Source organism: Rhinolophus ferrumequinum, chromosome 2, assembly GCF_004115265.2.
Source record: "Rhinolophus ferrumequinum isolate MPI-CBG mRhiFer1 chromosome 2, mRhiFer1_v1.p, whole genome shotgun sequence".
Classification (NCBI taxonomy): domain Eukaryota; kingdom Metazoa; phylum Chordata; class Mammalia; order Chiroptera; family Rhinolophidae; genus Rhinolophus; species Rhinolophus ferrumequinum.
Genome location: NC_046285.1, coordinates 7,674,111 through 7,692,376, shown reverse-complemented (window position 1 = coordinate 7,692,376; position 18,266 = coordinate 7,674,111). Strand labels below are relative to the sequence as shown.

General features: G+C 35.0%; 1 pseudogene; it reads right to left on the bottom strand.

The window, feature by feature from the left end:
• Window positions 1-7,750: 7,750 nt before the first annotated feature.
• Window positions 7,751-8,567, bottom strand: LOC117037809 (elongation factor 1-alpha 1-like; annotated as a pseudogene).
• Between the last annotated feature and the right edge of the window lie 9,699 nt (window positions 8,568-18,266).

The following is an 18,266-nucleotide window of genomic DNA, read 5'->3' as shown; positions in this document are numbered from 1 at the left end:
GTGGAAAGTTTTTAAAATTTGAATTCAATTTTTTAAATAGATACATGGTTCCTCAGGTTATCTGTTTCCTCTTGAATGAGTTTTGGCAGTTTTTATCTTTCAAAATGATCAAATTTATCAGAATAGAGTTTTTCCTAATGTTATGTTATTATCATTTTGATGTTTGTAAGACCTCTGTAGTGAAGTCTGTCTTTAATTTCTGATGTCGGAAACTTGTATCTTCTCTTTTATCTTTAGTTTGGCTAGAAGTTTATGAATCTTATAGATTTTTTTAAAGATCCAGCTTTTGGTTTCATTGCTTTTCCTTTGTTCTTTCTTTTCTTTTTTTTTTCTTTTTTTACTTATTGACTTATTTTCTTATTACTTTCTTCCTTCTAGTACTTTCACTAAGTTTAATTTATTATTCTATTGGTTTCATAAGGAGAAGTGTAGGTCATTTATTTTGATCCTCTCTTCTTTTAAACACATGTTCAAATATATAAATTTCCTTAAACTACTGCATTAGCTTAACTTCACAAATTCTGGTAGATTACATTTTCCTTCATTCAATGTCAAATATTTTTAAAATTTTCTTGTGAATTCTTCTTTGACTCTTGGGTTATTTATAAGTGTCTTGTTTAATTTCTCAATATTTGGAGGATTTTTCTAAATATCTCTGTTAATCATAATTTTAGTATATACTTGATCTTAGCCAAAAGGCTGAGAAGCGATCATAATTTTAGTTTAATTCAAGGGTAGTCAAACAACATATTTTGCATGATTCTATACCTTTCAATTAATTAAGATATTTATTCAGTGCTCATTAATTGTTATTATCACCAAACATACAATTTTTATTTTTATTTGTGAATATTTCTGTTTTTATTTGTGAATATTTCTATTTTGTGAATATTTTTATTTGTGAATATTTGTGCACTTTGAAAGTATATGTATTCTGCAGTTGTTGGGTTAAGTGTTCTATTTATGGCAGTTATGTCAAGGTGGTTGATAGGAATGGTGGGGTCTTCTATATCCTTATAGATTTTCTGTCTGCAGTCTGATAATCTGACACTTTAAGTGTTTATACCATTTACATTAAAATCATTATCCATATTATTCTAATTAAATTCACCTTTTTGCTATCTATTTTATCTGACCTAATCTATTTTATTTGATATTAATATAGTCACTTTTTCATTCGATTAGTATTTGTATATCTCTTTTTATCCTTTATCTTTTACCCTGTGACTTTATATTTACTGGGGGAAGTATATATTTGTGTTTAAAAAAAGTGAAAATCTATGCCTTTAATTGGGCATGTTATCTACATTTGATGCAATTTTTACTATCATTGGTTTTAAATCCATTTTGCTTACTTTCCTATTTGTCCCATCTTGTTTTTGCTCAATTTCCCTTCTTTTCCTCCCTTATTTTCTATTATTTGAGAAAGAATTAAGTTTTATTTCTTTCTCAATACAATTTTATCATCACCATTATCTTATTACCCATACTTCTTAAAAAAAAATTTGGTGGTTGCCAAAGGTTTATAATATAAAGCTTTAACTTATCACTCTTTACCTTCAAATAATATTTTACCACTTCACATATAGTGCAAGAACCTTAAAACAATATATCTCCATACCCTGCCTATCCTTTGGGCTTCTGATGTGATACATTTTTCTTCTCTTATCCCTTAAACCCCACAATATATTGATGTTCCTTTTGATCGAAACAGTCAGTTATCTTTTAAAGAGATTTAAAAACGAGGAAAAACCTTTTATATGTGACCACATATTTGTCACATATTTGTGACTTCCAGCATCTCCTTCATGACATTTTTGTATTAATAGATAAGATTTCCATCTGGTATAATTCATCTGGCATGAATTTTGGTTTTCTTCTTTAAGCATCCTTTATATTCCCTTTCCTAGTTCTCTCCTTCTTATTCTGGGATTCCAATCACACTATTTAATATTTTCCCACAGATTACTGGTCATTTTTTTCATTCTTTTTCTCTCTGTGCTTCAGTTTGAATAGTTTTATTCATATGACTTCGAGATCTTTTTTCTCCTGTCTTGTCTAATGTGCTATTTATTTCAATTCCATGTATTTAATTTCAGATATTGCATTTGCATCTCTAGGCAATCTACTTGGGTCTTTTTTATATCTTGTATTTCTCTCACCGTCATGTTATGTTTTTCATTACCTTAAATATTTGGAGTGTATATGTAATGGCTTTTGAACATCAGTATCTGCTAATTCTTTCCTCACTATCATTTCTTATTCTTTTTTTATTGATTGTTTTTTTTATCTTGGTTATGGTTCACATTTTCCAGATTATTCACATGCTTGGTAATTTTGAATTGGATGGTGAGTATTGTGAATTGTTGAATGCTATATTTTTCTCTTACTCCTTTAGGTTATTTTGGATTCTATTACTGAGTGGGGCAGTTTTTTCAAGTGGATTTTCTCAAGGCTTGCTTTTAAAGCTCTGATAGGGTGGTTACAAATCAGCCTTAATCTCAGATTAATTTAGTCCTACTACTACGTTTATATTTTTCTGACTACTCTACCTTATTTCTCATGTATTAAAAGGTCTTCTCACTCTGACTGGTGCAACACAACCCATTCCAGCCCTGTGTCATCTCCAGCAATTGTTCTGTTTACTGTTTTCCAATGATTCTGTCTTCAGTCCCAGAATATTTTCTCTCATGCATATGCAGAACAATACTCAGTCATAGACTTGAGAAAAACCTTTCGTAATTCCTCAATTTTTTTCTTTGTTAGACCCCACTTCTTTGATATTCTGCTTTTCCCCTGGTTTTATTGACATAGAATTGACATGCATCACTGTATATGTTTAAGGTATACAGCATAATAGTTTAATTTACATATATTGTGAAATGATTGCTACAGTAAGTTTAAGTAGCATCTATCATCCCATATAGACACAATAAATGAAAAAGAAAAACAATTTTTTTTTCCCTTGTGGTTATGACTTTCATATGTATCACGCAGCAGTGTTAACTATAGTCATCAGGCTGTACATTACATCTCTAGTACTTATTTATCTTGCAACTGGAAGTTTGTGCTTTTGAAAATTGCAGGTGCCTCAGTCTCTCCAAACTCTTATTTCTGACTCTTCAATTAAGTGAAATGAGCAGGATCTGCTCGGGTTGCCCTTCCTTTCACTGCGTTTTGGAAAATGCCTCCGCACAGGAAGCTGTTGCATTAGTATGGCCCAGCTGAGTCAGCTTCCCTTCTCTCAGGGATCATGCATGGGCTTATGCTCTCTATTGTTCCACATCTGAAAATCATTGTTTCATGTATGGTGTGTCATTTTCTAGTTTGAAGGAGGCTAAATCCTATCCCTGTTATTCAGTCTCTTCTAGAAGTGGCATTAAATGGACTCTTTTACTTTATTAAGATATCTAAATGAATGTTACTTGTATGTATGAATACGTTTGGTATCTGCCTATTAATTTCACACCCATCGATCTCACAGATTGCCTTATGTTGGCAATGGTTGTTAATGAAGCAAGGTTTTCCTAGTACATTGTCACGTTATAAAGAATACTGCCGATTTTTTTCCAGTTTACTTTTAGTTTTACTTTTTTCTTTTATCTAGTTGCACTGGATAATACTTCCAAAATAGTATTAAACGATAGTAATGATAGTGTATAATCTATCTCTTTTCATGTATTTGTAAATCTAATTAGTGGCAAATATTTTGGACACAAATTCTGAACATATGCAATCTACTAACTAAAATAGTACTTACTTTTATTTTCTTAAAACTACCTTTAAGTTTCAAGCTAACTTATCAAATATATGTGAAATTTGTACCTTATCGTTAGCCCTCCTTCCACTCCAAATAGGCTTCATTTTTTCCTATCTGAAACATTCCTAATTGTAGTCTTTGCAGAACAGTCCCTGTTATTGTACTTTTTCCTCCAGATAATTTAAAAAATCCAGGATTAAATTAAAATTTGTTTCACGACTTTTCTAATACTGCATAGCTTATTGTTGTTGTTTTAAAATATATTTTCAGAGAACAATTTATAATAACATGAGATTCCTTTAGGGTGCTACATTTGGTAGTTCTGAGCCTGTTAAAGGATTTTAAGCAATTTTGCTATTTAGTTCTTTTTTTGTCTTAAATCTACCCTTACAGAAAATCACCAGCCACTTGTTTGCCCATCTTTCCTTTCATCCAGTCTTATAACAGGATGTAATATTTTTACATTTATATGGTGCTTTAGACTCCCGGGAGATCTTTTCTCTCTGTGGCTGGGTAACTGTTCTCCTGAGTCAGCTGGGCTCAAGTAATCTTCCTGGCATATACTATAACTTTAGTAGCCTCCTACCTGACCTCTTCTCCAGGAATTCCTGATGTCCTGGATAAACTTTAAATACCTTGGATCTAGAACAATTTAATTACTATTACAATGTTGTAAATATTTACCTTGGTTTGGAATTTTATTTTACGTTCATAACCCATGTCATTTACTTTTCAAAATATTGTTTTCTAATTTCATATTAGAAAAAAGTCACAAATTCTGTTTCAAAAGACAAAATCTTAATACATGAAAATTTAGTTTTGTTAATAAAAATAAATCCCAAAAGTAACTTTATTATTAAGTACACATAGTAATCTAAATAGTAGCAAACAAGGATTACAACTTGGAGTCTTTGAGGGAGCCAGTTAAGGAAGAGAAAAAATAATTTAACTACTCATTTGTAAGTAGGTTCTACAAAAGTGACTAAAGTCTTTTGCTTTCTTAAGTAGGTTATAGTTACTCAGAAATTTGGTTTTTACATTTTCTTCATTATCAGAATCATATTTTTATAGGACAAAATTAAACTTGAAAATAATTTTAATGTTACAAATTGTTACATATCTGTCCCTACACATGGTTAAACAAAGAAAGAATGGGGCTTAATGGCATGAATCTATACTTATACAGTTGACTAAGCCTCCTGTGGTGACACAGGCTTCCTCGTGCTTTTTGGTTGACATATCGATAAATATAATAAAAACATTTTAAGCCCAACAAGTTCTTCTGAGAATAATGTAATCACTCAACAAATACCGATTGTGGTAGAATGCATCATTGGCTCTAATTCTTTCCTCCCTCTGAGTCCATGGCCTTTCTCATGCAGCTTTTTGGCATCCTCCATTTGGACTCTGGATTCAGCAATGTGATTTTCTTTAGCCAATGGATATTAGAAGATTTGATGCAGCAGAGGATTGAATGGAATGTTCTTATTTCCACTTTTTGGCATTGCTGTAAGAAAATGCTGGGCTACACTTCTGGAGGATCAGAAAAATGTGGAATAAGCTCACCCATAGATAGATAGATAAATAAGCTAGCCAAACTACATAGGTCTGAGTGAGCCTAGCCAGGGCCATCCCGGGTAAGCCGACCAACCTAGGCAGCCAACCCCAAATGAATAAGTGAGTTATTTAGAGCCGACGAACAACAGGTACTTATTTTATGTCACTGGTTGTTTGCTATATACATTATTGTAGTGATAGGTAACCGATATGACCATTAAATGAACAAATCTTGTTTGAATTCTTTCATTATTTTACACATACATTTATTGAGTTTCTAAATACGTAGAGGAAAATGGAGGTCAAGAATTCTGCTTCTTGAAATCATATATTTCATCCTATCTGCATCATTCTACTCCATGCTCTGGTGAATTTTCAACAAAATTGTCACCTCCACCTGTCAAACTTTTAAATTTGTTTATTTTAAACATGTGGTTTTAAATTTTAAGTTTCTGAAAGATTCTTTTTGGAGCTCTTGATTTTTACGACTTCACTGTGGTACCTTTTTGAACAAACTTTTATTAATTAAAAAATGAAATTATATCTTGTTTAATGTTTCAATCTATTTAGTCAACAGAAAATTTTAAAATACTTTAAAATTATGCATGTAAGTTTTTATAACTGAAATTAAATTGATATAAAAAATATACATACACATGCAAACACAAAACATATATACCGGAGGTGCCAAAAAAATGTGTACATATTTTAAGAGATGTTATCTATATTACTTTTCAAAGTTGAATTGAATTTCATAGCAATGTATAGTATGACTTTTGTTCAAAAGATGGCATTAATCAATGAATGATAGCACCTTTCATTGTATTACAATTTTAATACAGTTTTTCCTTTCTTAAAATGTGTATACTTTTTTTGGCACCTTCTGTATTAATATAAATAAACAATTAAAGTATTGAACTGATTTTATACTTTTGTGCATTAAAAAATTGCCACATTTGCCACTTAAATTATTTTATATGAATCCTTCAACCAATAACCAACCTTTGCTAAGAGAATCTCACCTTGCATTTTCTATTTTCTCCTTTAATTCCAAATATGCAATCTCAATATTACATTACCATAGATTTTTGCATTTAATATGCAATAAAGTGAGTTGGTAAACATTAAATTGTAACAGTGATAAGCTTTTAATGTAGTTAAATATGGCAAAACAAATCAGTACTTGGTTCTTAATTGATTTTGATTGTAATGTGTAGAAAATCTCATTGGATTATGTGTTCATTATGGAAAAGAAAGCAAAATCAAAACAAACAAACCAGCCCTCCAGCATTTTCAGCCCTGTCTGCATCCACATGCACTCTCCAGTGCGAATATTAAAGGGAATTAATTTTGAGCCACTGACACTAATAGGTGTCATTTCCTGAAGAATGTGTTTAGTTATCCTGAAATGTAGAAATAATTTGAAAAAATTCTAATGCAGATCAACTAATTACAAAAGGAGATGTCCTAGATTCAAAGGGATGTAGATAAGTACACTAAGACAATATTGAAACACATTTACATTACTGTTCAAATGTTGAATAGCCATATGTATCTCCCCTCCGCTGTATTTTGTGTTACCTACAAAAGGGTAAATATCAAGCAATCATGGAAATTCTAAGATATCGGTTCAAAATAATATAGTATCTTATTGACTTTAAGGGGGTTTAAATATGTCATATTTATATTCTAAATAAAGTTTTTTTCTGAAAACTGGAATGACATAAATAAATACTGTCTGACTAATTTGATATCAATAATTCTCAAATGTACTTAGGATAGAATTTCACCAGAGCAAAAGTGAAAGTGAAAAATTGAGGAATTACCTGAGTCATTTTATTTTTCTCATTAAACTTTGTTTTAATGGGTCTCAAAATTCTGTGACAGATTTTTGGTCAAGTTGTTTCCATTAAAAAGCACCAATTTTAAAAACTAATTACTTAACTGCCACACACACACACACACACACACACACACACACACACACACAAAACAAATGGTCCACAAAACAGTCTCCTTTATTTCTGAAGGTTTTATGATGCATTGTCATCATTAACCAGTCTTTCACTATTAAACTTAAATGGCCAACTGAGACAAACAGTTCTGAGACCGTTCTTCCATCACTGATTAAGACTGGGGTGGCAGGTATTGGGGATAATACTCATTTAGCCTTCTGAGCTTTCTGGGCTGACCTGGTGACCTTGCCAGCTCCAGCTGCCTTCTTGTCCACTGCTTTGATGATACCGATAACAACTGTCTGTCTCATGTCACGAATAGTAAAATGCCCCAGAGTCAGGGAAACGCTCAACACAGGTGGGCCAAGAACCATGTTAATAATGGCAGCAATATCAGACTTGAAAAACTTCAGGCCATCTTCCAGTTTTTTCCCAGAATAACGATCAATCTTCTCCTTCAGCTCAGCAAATTTGCAAGCTATACCAGTGTGTATCCAGCACTGATTTGGCCTGGATGGTTCAGGATACTCACCTGAGCTGTGAAGCCAGCTGCTTCCATTGGTGGGTCATTTTTGCTGTCACCAGCCACACTGCCACTCTGAACATCTTTGACAGACACATTCTTGACATTGAAGCCCACCCTGACCCCAGGAAGAGCTTCACTCAGAGCTCGATGACGCATTTCAACCGACTTTACTCCTGTTATAACGTTGACTGAAGCAAAGGTGACCACCATGCTGGGTCTGAGAACACCAGTCTCCAATCGGCCCACAGGGACAGGACCAACACCACCAATTATGTAGACGTGATGGAGGGGCAGACGCAACGGCTTGTCAGCTGGACGAGCTGGTCGCAGGATGCAATGCAGAGCTTCAAGCAGTGTAGTTCCTCTGGCTTTGCCATCTTTACGTGTGACTTTTCATTCCTTGAACCGAGGCATGTTAGCACTTGGCTCCAGCATGTTATCACCATTCCAACCAGAAATCGGCACAAATGCTGCTGTGTCTGGGTTGTAGCTGATTTCCTTAATGTAGGCGCTGACTTCCTTAACGATTTTCTCCTATCTCTTCTGGCTGTAAGGCGGCTCAGTGGAATCCATCTTGTTCACACCAACAATTAGCTGTTGCACACCAGTGTGTAAGCCAGAAGGGCACGCTCACGGGTCTGCCCATTCTTGGAGAGACCTGCTTCCCTGCTTCCCATTCACCAATGCCAGCAGCAACAGTCGGGACAGCACAGTCAGCCTGAGAGGTGCCCGTAATCGTGTTTTTGATAAAGTCTGTGTCCCGGGGCATCCGTGATGGTCATATAATACTTGCTGGTCTCAAATTTCCACAGGGAATTATCAGTGGTGATCCCACGCTCACGTTCAGCCCTCAGTTTGTCCAAGACCCAGGCAGACTGGAAGGGGCCCTTTCCCATCTCAGCAGCTCCTCTCAAATTTTCGATGGTTCTTTTGTCGATCCCACCACGTCTGTAGACCGACGGCCAGTATTGGTAGACTTGCCGGAATCTACGTGTCCAATGACGACGATGTTGACATGAGTCTTTTCCTTTCCCACTGTGGCTTAGATTTAGTGGTGGCTTTCATGACATCTGTGTTCTAGCAGCAAACTTGTTATGGAAAAGCCCTGAGTCATTTTATAGTTCATGATTCCTTATGCTCAAGTATCAGGTCGGTTGATTGTTGCGAGGTCAGTTTCCCTAGAACAGAACCTAAGTTAGAGATTTCTGTGCAGATGGTGATGGTGATGATGATGATTTTGAGGACATGCTCTCAGGAAAAGAAAATAAAACTCTAAGGAAGTGACAGAAGATGATAGAGTAGATGAAGAAGCTATAAAAGAAAAGATGTGCTTTCAGCAGAAGTCTAGGCTCAGCCTGATCCCAGGTGGGACGCTGGAGAGAATAAATGGCACCCCAGACTTGCCCCATTGAGACAAATTAGATTTTGTATCAATTATTGGTTGTGGGCAAAGCTCCTTCCCAGAGTGAGTAGGACCTTCCATAACCACAAAGAGGCGTCTTCTCTTGGTCCAGGACAATTATTATCTGGAAAAAGGAGCAGTTGTGAGCCGTTGTAATAAAAACTTATAGCAGCTGGGGGAGTGGTACACTGTCAGGTAAGGGGGTGTGGGAAAGACATTAATGCATCTGCTATAGTTGCAATATAGTTCCAAACACTTGGTCAAATAAGTTATTTTGTACATTATCAATGGTCTTTTAGCCCTCTCTGTGTCTCATATTTCTTATTGCTTAAGACATTTTCCTATTTGTTTATTATCGTTTCAAACTAATTCTAATCTCTTAAAATATGTCTACATTTTGAGATGATTATATCATGTTTTTGAATATTCAGTTCACAATATCTAGTTGTCAATTCTTTAATCACCTACTATTGCTAATGAAAAGTAAATTTAAGCTTTACCAATGACATTTATTAATTCATCAAAAACATATGATGAGAGAATCCTTAGTTGTTTCTAAGAAAACATTTTTCTTAATCTAGCTTTATCTATGAGGACAGAGGTTCCCTTATAAAGGAAATTTGGAATAAGTGCAGAAATGACGTTTTTCATAGAGGATACTCAATGAGCTATATTTGCTAGGAAAACTGGCATATTATGTGACATATTTTTTATTATCTTATATATCAAACTGATCATTTAAAAACTACAATGAACTGATATGGTCACATTGAATTTCTATGGAAACAAGCATTTTGTTTTTTGTTAAAGCTTTTTTTTTTTCCCTTTTCCTGTTGCAATTTATGTTCATCCTAGAAGATTTAGGAGAAAAAAGTCTATTCTTTAGTGCTCAGGGAATATCAGTGAAAATGATCTTTATTTGGGGATCTTTATTGGTTAATTTCCTTTTCTGGAGATATTTGGAAACCCTGAAAATATCATAGTGAAATTTAAATCCTTCATACATAATTTAAGCATTGCATGAAATCATGCATTGGTCTAACGACTTCTAAATTCACATTGTCAAGACTGAAAGTGAAGCCCATTGAACATTTTCCTGATGAAAGTTCAGAATAAGATTATACATGCTTCATCATCTTTAAATAGTCAGGTTTTCTCCCTTTTTCCTTTTATATCTTTGTAAGAAAAAGAAACCTTAGCTATAAAGGAGGAAAACAGTGCATTTTAATAGAATGTATACCATTTCATGATGAACTCAAATTAAGAGTCTTGTATCTTATGAATAACTGTATGATTACATTACCAAACCCAATATTTCCAGGCTGTTGTATAGCGTGGTAACTCAAATCATTCACAGAGAATTACACCATATTTCCAAAAGAAAGTGTTACTGTGCTGCAGCTGGTGGAGCCGACAGTGCCTCCCAGGCCTGCTCTGGGACCTCAGCATCAGGTTGGGGGTGGGGGCGCAGGGGACAATGCTGCCTGCCCTGCCTGGTGATTGATGGAATGGGAGGAGGGGCCTCACCAAGGCTGCTGGAAATGGTTTTGTGGCACTTTCATGCATTTCCTTTTCCCGTGGATGGGAATCTCATTGCTCTTGCGGCTAATACAGTGTCATCATTATTACATACACATATTTTACTGCCAAGCAACCGTTAGGAATTCGGAGCCCATGTTCTGCTACATTTATTTTGCTCATTGTGCATTTACTCTCACCTTCAAGTACTATAGGGCGACTTTGTCTAATCACATGTCACTTATGGAGAAAGAGGCTTTGCATTAGAAGTGACAAAGGAAGTAACCAGCATCAGGCACACATTAATTCACCATGTAAAGCTTTTGTCATCTGGCAGGCACAGATGAACTTCATTGGCACGTGGTAACCAAAAGCATGAAGTTTCTGACATATAGTCTTGATTTAATTTTATAAACACCTGTGCCTATTAACCTGAATATAAACTAACTTTCAGTTTTGATAAAATAAAACTAAATTTTTTTTTCTAATATTTATCTGTTTGACTATCTGGACCTTCTTTAGAGATAGCTATGGCAATGAACCGGGGGTAAAAATCAATGCAAGCCCTTTGACAAAGCAGCAATCTATTTGTACCCCACACTTAGGTGTTTCATATTTTATATTGTCAGTTCGAAAAAGTGTAAACTTTTCAAGGTAGGGGTCTTTTATTTCTTTGTCTCCTCTCCAGTATCTGGTATGTTGTTAGCTATGTTCACACCAGCTTTTGGTTGAACTGAATTGATTTTGAGAGAAATGTGCTTCCTTGCTATATTATAGTTTTTGCAGGATCAATCAGTATGTTGAGATAAGTTAGTTGACATGTATTCAAAGTCAGAACGTAAAGGGTCAAAAATTCCAAACACTCCTGCTAAAGCTGATGGAAGAAACCGTGATTCCCCATGTACCCTCTAGCACAGTGGCTGCTGGTGACAGGCTGAGACGACAGCATCATGTAACAAATACCTTTTGTGTTAATATATCAATTAATAATAGCTATGGTGTGGCCTCTGTCAGGCTCAAAAATTAAATTTATATCTAACGGTGGCATATTTTCTCTGTTCGTACACTCTGTGACAAACGCAGAAATGTCTACTGACACGTAAACATCAAAATACAAACTTTGTACAGCACTGAATTAAAACACTTCTAAGAAACTTTTTGTAAACTGATGTGAATTAGAGTTAGTAGTTCTTTCTAAAGGTGAGCTTCATTAAAATTGCAGAAGAGACTGGAAATTTTCACACCAGTCAAAGAAGAAGACACAACGGATGCATTTAATTTTGGCCTCTTGAGGTTAACACCATCATTTTGTTGAACAGTTTCTGACATTTTGGCATTTCTATACTCTTTTGGTGGAAAGAAAGGAAATAACTAATAGCTTAATTACTGGATGTCAACTGTTTGAGACAAAACAGATCTTTAATGCATTTTTTTTTTTCTTCCTGAATGCATGTCCTAGCCAGTTTCTTCTGAGGAGTGAGAGCATAACCCTACATCTCTGGAGATAACGGAGATTAAAAAAATCCACAGTTTACCAATCTGAGAATCCAGGCATATATTAATGTAAACTGACTGGCCTAGCAGTAGTTTCTAAAATAATATTTCTTTTATTTAAGTAAATTTAATATCTGTTTTCAATCCTTTCTCATTTTAATACAACTAGTTTTTAATGTCTTTAGTTATCGTCGTAATGGCCATTTGAACGATGAATTTTAAAGGATATCAGACCTTTTGATTCAAAAATTTTTCTTGTTCTGATTATGTTAAGTGATGACACCAGAATTTGACTTGGAAACAATGAATGCATAATTGTGTGATCAGGTCAGTGTAAAAGTGTCCAAAGCTTTTTTGGTGGTAGAGAAAATGGCCTCCAGCAGGCTGGGATGATAGCTGATCAAGGAACGGAAACCAGTAGCTTGTCATATGTGCATGTTCCAGTTATTATTCAGCCCACCACGAGGGAGCTTCACGTATTGGTGGTTTTTCGTCCTCGCCTTGCCCACTGGAGTCTGCGCCATAGCGGCCTGCACAACAGTAACAGGGCCCGTTTACTCAGCTACTACACACTGAGGGTTTTCTTCTTCAGATGTGTATTTATATGGTCTCTACTTTGAAACCATATGTTGGACTTAGTTATTCTTTTTTTTAACTTTCTATTTTGAAATAATTATAGATTCTCAGGAAGTGGCAAAAATGTATAGGAAGGTCCCATCTACCTCTCGCCCAATTTCCTCCAATGATACACATCTGCCGTAACTATAGTATAATATCAAAACCTGGGAGTTAACATTGGTGCAACCCACAGAGCTTGTTCAGATTTCATCCGTTTGACACATACTCATTTGTGTGTGTGTGTGTGTGTGTGTAGTTCCATGCAACTTTATCTTTTGTAGTTTTATGTAACCACTGTGACAACCAAGACACAAAACTGTTCCATCACCACAAGGTTTGAGCACGCCACCATTTATAGACACATCTCCCCCTCCTCCTCACCCCTAACACTTGTCAACCACTAATCCATTTTACATTCTATAGTTATGTTACTTCAAGAATGACATAAATGGAATCATACTGTATGTAATTTTGTGAGATTGGCTTTTTCATTTAGTGTAAGTCTCTTGAGATCCATCCAAGCTGTTAATGTTTCAATGATATATTTTTTTTTTAATTATCGAGTAGTAATCTGTGGCATGAAGATGTGGAAATACCACAGTTTGTATAGCTATTTATCCATTAAAGGCTATCTGGGTTGTTTTCATTTTTTGACTATGACAGATAAAGCTGCTTTCAACAGTCATGCACGGGATTTTGTATAACCATATTTTCCCATGTTGTGGGATAAATGTCCAAGAGCAGGATTACTAGATTGCACAGTAAGCACATGTTCAGTTTGAGAAAAAAACAAAAACAAAAACTGCTATACTATTTTACATTCCCACTAGCAATGTATAGGTAATCTAGTTTCTCTGCATCCTCACCAGCATTTGATGTTTTCCCTATTTTTTTTATTTCAGCTGTTCTAATAGTTGTGTAGTGATATCTTATTGTGGCTTTAATTTGTATTTCCCTAATGAAAAATTATGTTGAATATCTTTTCATATATGTTTTTGCCACCAGTATATCCTGTTTGGTGAAATGTCATTTGCCCATTAAAAATTTTTCTACTTAATTTTTTTTTTTTTTACTGTTGAGTTTTGAGAGTTCTTTATATATTCTAGACACAAGTCTTTTACAGATAGATTTTTCTCTCAGTTTATAGCTTCTCTATGTAACCTCTAACAGGGTCTTTTGCAGAGCACACTTTTTAATTTTGATGTTTAGCATATCAATTTTTCCTTGTTTGAGTGTGCTTTTAGTGTCAAGTCTAAGAACTCTTTACCTGTCTCTAATTTCAAAAGAGTTTCTCCTTTGTTGTTTTCTAAGAGGTTTTTTTTAGTGCTACGTTTTACATCTAAGTCAATAATCCACTTGAGTTAATGTTTGTCTAAGGTGTGAGTTTTAAACCAAGTTTCTTTCTTTTTTTCTTTCTCCCTATGGGTGTCTAATTGCCCCAGCACCATTTGTTGAAAAGGCTGTATTTATATAATTGAATTAGTTTTTCATCTTTGTCAAAATCACTTGGACAAATTTGTGTGGAAGTAATTCCATGTCCTCAATTCTGTTCCATTCATCTATCCTTCTGCTGATACCATAGAGAGTACTGGAGCTCTATAGTCAGGTTTAACATCGGGTAGAGTGAGTCGCCTTATTGTATTCTTCCTTTTTAAAATTGTTTTATCAGTTCGAGGCCCTTTGCCTTTACACATATTTTTTAGAACAAGATTATCTGTCTACAAAAAACTTTGCTAGGATTTTGAAAGTAATTGCATTAAATCTACATATATATATATACATCATTTCAGGAGGTTAACACCTTTACTATCTTGTGTCTTCAAAACCATGAACACAGTATGTCGTTCTTTATGTAGGTCTTTGATTTCTTTCATTAGCATTTTGTATTAAGCATACAGATCTTGTACAAGTTTTGTTAGTTTCATATCAAAGTATTTCATTCAATATCATGAATGTATATGATATTTTGTTTCAAATTTTGCTGTCTATATGTTTGTTGTTAGAAATGTGAAGGTTTTTTGTGAATGTGTTGATCTTGTATCTTGCAACCTTGTTGAATTACCTTCATAGGTCTAGGGGTTTTTGTAGATTCTTTGGAATTTTCTATGCAGAAAATTGTCATCTGCAAGTAGGATAGTCTTAGTTTTAGAGATGATATACCTGTGCTTTTACATTTATGGCAAAAAATATATATATTTTTTTAAGTTTTATTAGGGAATATTGGGGAAGAGTGTGTTTTTCCAGGGCCCATCAGCTCCAAGTCATTGTCCTTCAATCTAGTTGTGGAGGGCACAGCTCAGCTCCAAGTCCAGTCACTGTTTTCAATCTTTAGTTGCAGGGGGCACAGCCCACCATCCCATTCAGAAATTGAACCGGCAACCTTGCTGTTGAGAGCTCGCACTCTAACCAACTGAACCATTTGAGCGCCTCTTGTTTTCACTTACATCACATGGGCCACAGTAGGAAAAACCCTAGGGATTTTCACTGTAATTTGAAAATTATGATTGTAAAGAATTAATTGCATAACTATGTAAACAAATCCAGAATCTTGCTTAGTGGCTGACACAGACTAGGGCTCAATAAATGTGTTACATGAATGGTGACCTGGGATGTGGACATAACTTCAGATCGTTTTTGAAATAGTAGTTATTGAAGTGAAACTTTATCAGCAGAAAAAGAAACAAGTTTTATTACAATGGGGCCATAATCACATCTAAGTACATTAGGATAAATATCTGAGCTCCAAATAATTGAAAAATGAATACATGAGATAATTTAGTTAGGCAAGAAGACACTGTCAATGCTGTGTTCCTGGAGAAAAGGAGAATACATGAAAGGTAAGGGAAAGGGGCTTTAGTTGTAGAAGGTAAGGAAAATGACCCATTAAGAGCAATATTTAATAACATACTCCTTATTGCATGAATTATGCCAAATTATTATCACTTTAAATTTTCTCACTTAACACAATTAAGCACATCCAAATGCTTAGTGATGATATTTGCAGAGTAAGGGAGTGTTATAAACATAAGACTCATGCACCAGACTAGATTATCAGTTGAAGAAATAACATGTGTTTTTCCTGAGGCCGTTCCAGAAATGAAAAAGAAAAGGGTGATTATATTAACGAATGCACAAAAATTAAGAAAAGAAAAAAACACAACTTGCTGTGATATTTTAAGTCAGTTGCTTATTAAATCAGGAAGCCTTCAGCACACTCTGGATGGCCACATTGTCTATTTTCATGGGGGTCCCATGTGCTGTGATGTTGGCCCTGGTTGGCTGCAGCAGGAGTGATTTCCATCACCTTCCATATCTCAAGATACAGCTAAATGCAAACAAGCTAAAGCCACCATACCACCTAGGACACTGTTTCTCACAGTCAGCAGGAAACACATTCTTCATAAGATTGCTATTTTTATTTACAAAAAAATGTAGGGCTGTTTGTTGTATCATCGTTAAAACAGTCAGAGGATAAGAAAAAGTTGATGGATAACTTCCTGATATAAATTAATCTTTTTTTTTTTTAACTCCCCTAAGAGTAGAGGTCAGTAACACACTCGAATGCAGTAATGCAAACTTTAGGACTTATAAGAAACCTTGACAATAATGTCCCAAGCTTGGTAATAATTCCATGCAAGGCAACACAAAGGAAAAAGGATTAAGGAAAAGTGAAGTCAAGAACTTTCATCAGTGATGAGCTACATGTTCTCATTAATATTTGTACTCTATCAGTAGAAATGTCCTTTATTTTTGCCTATAATTCCAGAAGACACTTTCCTAGGCCAGGACTTCTTAGCCCTGGAGCAAGAAAGGCCCCAACTGGCTGCAAATTTTCATGCCTCCCTGCCCTGAGTGTACATGGTATATTATTATCTGCTTTTCTTCCTTTTCCTGCAACTAGAAGACAAGGTCGGTCTGTGAAAGCAAAGATTTCTGTCTGTTTTCCTCACCGCTATAAACCCAGTGCACAAAACATTCAATATTTGCTGAATGTATGTATAACTATGTAAAGTTTCCAAAAGTGAAGTTTTGGTTTTGGTTGTGTTGCCTTTTATTAGCTGAAAGAGAATATTTCTAGTCAACATCACAGACATTTTTAAAAAGTTGAGAAGCATATGACAAGTCCCTGTAACTGTGACTCATATACATATTTATAGAAATTATGTCTCCAGTAACATTTCCATTATGCAAGACAAATACCAGAAATTAAACACCAACTTTAGTAAAATATAAAGATTTCTGTCAGTCTATAGCAATGGTTCTCAAACTTTTTAGTTTCAGAACCACTTTACACTTTTAAAATTGAGGACCCTAAAGAGTGTTAGGTCAGCTACGGGCATGGTCAAAGCGGCCGGGAGCCACGTCATACCCCTCTGCCAAGTCAGACCCCTCCTCACATGACGGAAACTGGGGCCCCTGGCGTTTCCCAGAAAAGGCAGCAGACCGCTGGTGCGATAAACAACTCCGGATGCAGCCGCTCACGCCCGAGCTGCGCTGGGGGGCCTGCTCATCTGCCACCTCACCCAGCTAATCCCCACCCCAAAAACCGCATATATGCCTCCCTCCCTCTGCCCTGGGTGCGACTCCTCCAGCCCCGTCTGCGGACCGATGAACCTCGCCCGGGAGCGCAGAATAAAGCACTCACCTTTCTCAACCCGCCTGACTCTCTTAGCTTCATTATCTCACCGCAAGCCTTACAAAGAGTTTTGTGTTTTTGTGGGTTATTCTATAGATATTTGCCATATCAGAAATTAAAACTAATAAAATTTAAAACATTGATTAACTCACTTAAAAATAACATAGCTTGTTTTTATAAATAATCACTATAATTTCCAAAACAAGAGTAAAAATGAAGCATTTTTTACAATTTTGCAAGTATTTTAACATCTCTTTAATATCTACCCAGCTTAATAAAAAGCATCTAGATTCTCATACCTGTTCCTATATTCAATTGGTTATACTCTCATATCATGAGATTGAAAAATGGCTTTTGTTCAAATAAGAAGATCCACAAAACACCTATAGTTAACAATGTAGTTAATGATTAAAGACTTCCCCCCTAAGATGAGGAAAAAGGCAGGTATGTTCGTTCATGCTTCTCTCATTCAGCACAGTACTGGAAGTGCTAGCCAGTGCAATAAGGAAAGAAAAATAAATAAAAGTCATACAGATTGGAAAACAAGAAATATTTCGATTTGCAGATGACATAATTATTTACAAAGAAAACCCAAGTAATTTACAAAATCAATCCAAAAATAAACCAAGCAACAAAAGAACCATAAAAATTGCTAGAACTAATGAATGAATTCAGTAAGATAATAGGATACGAGATCAACATTAAACATTTAAAAAATTTCTATATGCTAGCAACAAAAATGTGAACATAAAAATTAAGAAATATGGCATGATTCATAATCACTCAAAAAATGAAATACA